Below are 4247 nucleotides of genomic sequence, written 5' to 3' on the forward strand. Positions count from 1 at the left end.
TCATAATATTCAGTTGTGAACTTTATTAAAAAAATACAGAACCTCATGTCTACTTTAAGCGAATCTTTACACAAATACTGTTCCCAAACAATGCAATGTGAGCCAATCTAATTTCTTGCAGCTAATCAGAAGATAAAACAAATCCTAGTAGTGATGCAGCTGTTCAGGCAATGGGGTGTCATCGCTGACACTGTGTGACAGTGGGTGTTGCTGCTGTGGGTTAGGTCAGCAATGAAAACAGCACAACAGCTCTGTTCTCCCAGGACAGCAATCCTGTGAGAGTGCCTGGAGACTGGAAGTTCTTTGGCCCAAAGAGGAGCTGGCAGCTGAGTCCCAGAAAGGTTTTTATTCACTTTGATGGATGTCTGAGCCTACACAATCTTACAGATTTGCACGTACATACACTTTTCTGTCCAGAATTGAATCATGCCTCAGGTCCTACCATTGGCAGCATTTTACTAAAGTCCACATTTATTGTCAGATTAAACTAATAGATGCTGACTGTGCACTGGGATGATACATGGCCCCCCTTTATACCTGCTTTGCTGCAGAGTTCCCCTGTCAGCAGAGGGAAGTGTAGGTAACTGGACAGTGAATCCTAAAGCAGGACTAGGTAGCTCAGGAATACCCTAATAATGGTCTCGAAGTACTTTGACATAACTTGAGAGGACAGAGTGAGCAAGAACCTTGTAATCTGTGGTGTTTGTTGTGAGCAAACAATTAAAAAAAACCAACCCTTCTTCTGCTGGCCTTCAAACAATACTGTTGCCTTCACTGCTTCATATCTGTTTCCCCCACTGCAAAAACAGATGGGCGCAATCAAGCGCCTCTGCAAAGTGCTTTGATATCTGCTGATCAGAACTGCTCTAGAGGCAGCAGGTATCAGGACAAGTGCAGCAAAGCCCCACTTTCCTCAGGCAGCCAAGATCACTGCTGTGCTCTGTCACTGAAAGATTTCCAGTATCCTTAAATGTCACTAAACTGAGAAAAGTAGCATTACTGAAAATTGGGATGAAAATAGCCTCAGATGTAAATCCTTTCTAAAATCTTTGTAATCCTCTACTGTTTTAGTTCCAACAGATCTTCCCATAAAATGAACTGCCAGCCAAAGGTAAATATAAATGCAAAATATCCCCAAAGCAAACATGTTACTGCCTTTTAAAACAAGTCCATTTAAATAATGTGAAAATATCTTAAAGAAACAAAATCTATTACACTTTATGTTTAAGGATGAATTAATGCAAATATCACAGGTTTATTCTGTGTTACTCCCTTGAGAGGAGTCACTGGGGAAGCAATTTGTTTCTTGTTAGCTAAGACAGGGAGCTTTGAAGTTAGTGAGTTGTCTGTCTCTATGAGTAACCCATTTAATCTGGAGCAAAAGTGTCAAATCCAAGCTGGAGTTGTGTGCCTGTGCATTATTTAAGGCTCTGGCAAGAAGAGGTCTTCAGTATGCCACCCACCAGCAGTATCAGGGACAGTGGAAATGGCATAAAGAATTTCTGGAAGAAGTTTTTATTTGGCTATTAACAATGGACATACAGCCCTGATGAGTGACTGTCATGAAGAAGGCCTCTATTATGCCTTTTTTTTTTTTTTTCCCCCTTACTACTAGGCTAAGGGCTCTCTTCAATTGCTTTTTGGTGGTAGCAGGTGAGGATGATATCAGTGAGGACTGGTTGCTGGGAAAGCCACTGAAAGTGGCTTTTTTTTTTCTCCCCAAAGACAGTCTCCATAGTTTTAGGGAAGTTCACACACTCCTGCTCCCTTGACTACGCTCATGAAATTGTCTCTGGGCTGTGCTGTAGCTGGATTAGATAAATGACCTAGAATTAATTTCAGCTTGGAATATTTTACTGATTTTCGTTTATAGGATCACCCATGTTGGCCCAGCTGTGTAGGCAATGTGTTGTTACTGGTTAGGTGATGGAAGGAGGTACCTCTTACAGGCTGTTCCCCTGCACAGAAAACTTTGAAGGCTGTTGTCTGAAACTACAGAGCCATCAAGTTCATAGCAGACTCCACCTTCACTGTTTTTCAGAATCCAGTTTTTCTACTCTTTAATTATGAATTAGACTCTCAGCTATCAATCAGCACAGTTCTACTGAGCTGATATATATGAGCTCTACACAGTGTCAGTTTTTAGCCTGAAGAAACCGGCCTTGGGGGTATTAGCTGCAAAGAAAACCTCTGCAATGTGAATGGCCTATAAAGCAATTCAGGGAGGTCAGTATGCATCTGAAGATAGCTCAAAACAATAGCTAGAGGGGGAATATAAGCTGTTTATTACAATTGGATTTGCACTGAAACCTACTGATGCAAAATTCATATCCAGCATGAATTAATTTGCTCCTGATCATCTATTACAAAAACTCCATTTTCTCCCCCCTTCCTCTAATGACTTGTGTTTGACAGCTGTGGATTTGCAAAGCTAACTGCAGTAGCAGAGTAGACAATAATGTTTTGAAACAGCACTAAAAAAACTGAATTGAATTGCCTTTGAAACTTTAAAGTTGCTACCGGTTTGTACCAAATTAAATCTTTGAGCATCTATTATCTCATTATCACCTGTGTGTGAGGGAGAAGTACTAACCCTATTTTACAGATGGAGAAATGAGGCACAGGACATCAGGGACAGTCCTGGAAATGACTCTATGTTGTAGCACAATCTTACTCAAAAGAAGGCACTGTCTCACCTTTTCATGTTAGCTGGATCAGCTTTCCTGGTCTGCCACGGAATTTAGGTCGAGTTCTCACTGGGGACCAGGCAGTGAGTGGGATGTGCAACGTTTCTTCTGGTTTGTACCAGCACCTTGGCATAAGAGGAGAGTAGGGTGGTGTTGTTTCAGATGTTGTCCCTGTTCCTCCTCTGAGGGGCAAGCAGAGGGCTGTAGCTGAGTTAATGGCTTCTGCAAATGCACTATAAAGTCTGTTTATGTAATGACCTGGAATTTATATCTTTGCTTATGAAACAGGAGCTGGTGGCTGTTTTAATGACTAGCATGTAGTGTAAATACTACACTGAGCTGAATTTTTTCCTCTGATAGTCTATGCATGCTGGTGAAGTCAAGGAGAACCAGGCTGGTATCCAAGGACAGAAGCCTGGTTGCTTGTCTACTTAAGATACATTGAAAGCATTAGAAACAAGATGTGAAAAGAAAAAGGAAGCCTATTTACCATGTGTAAAAGAGCTGCCTTACAGAGGATTAGCTGCAAAATGACTAGTTAAGGCATGCAGTCAATTGCCCTTCGTAAGGTTCACCTGCCTTCTCTTCCTACATCAAGCCAGGAGTGAGCTCTAGGAAATACCTTAAAAGGATGACTGTGCAGTAGGGACATCTAGTCCAATGTAGTCTGTTGAAAAGGTCCATTTTGTCTGAGGAGCTGAAGGTATGAATAGTGATATTTGTGTAAAAAATTACAGTAAGAAAAAAATGCTGTAATAATATTCTGAAACTGGAAAGAACCAGGATTAAAGAGTTAATAACAGTTGCTGGAGAAACCTCTAAAACAAGTCAGAAGGAAATGAGGTTAAAAGATATTTTACTGATATGGATTTTTTTTTTTTCCTTAAACCTACTTTGCTGCATAAGCTTATGTAAGCAGTTGTAGCAGGGCATCCTGGCTCTAAATTCTGACGTTGGTTTTCCTTCTCTGGTACCATTAGCTTTCAGTGCTACCATGAGAGGACCAGCTGGATTCACCATTGAATTCTGGTACGCTAAAGCAAAATCTCACACCTGGTTGTGAAGTCTGCGAGGATGGGGATGGAAAAGCAGAGAAATTCAGTAGTTCAATGCTTGTGTGCACGATACGAGCAAAAATGAGGGCTGGCTCTTCTCAGGCTAATTACAATGAATCAACACAAAGGAAGATTACCTGCAAACAGGATTAGAGTTAAGGAGAATGTATAATATCGAACAGAGTCTTGTATTCCAGAAACAAGGTATCAGATGTAAAGTAAGTTATGGGTCTGGTTCAGGATTGAAAATGATCTACAAATCCTTTGACCATGGGATCTAATAAAATTTGGCATTTGTGACTGAAGGCTAATTCAGATTTAGAAATTTGTGCAGCATGAATTTCATAGCTGCAGTTTACCCTTTAATAGTTAGAGGACTGTTATATTAATAGTATAAACCAGGCAGTGTGCAGACTGGGTGGGAAAAGAAAGTTCATTTCCCTTGTCTAAAAAAGATTCCTCAAAAAGTGAGATTACGGTAGCTGTGAAGGGAAGAAAAAAGAGT

Source organism: Calidris pugnax, unplaced genomic scaffold, assembly GCF_001431845.1.
Source record: "Calidris pugnax isolate Ruff unplaced genomic scaffold, ASM143184v1 scaffold31, whole genome shotgun sequence".
Classification (NCBI taxonomy): Eukaryota; Metazoa; Chordata; class Aves; order Charadriiformes; family Scolopacidae; genus Calidris; species Calidris pugnax.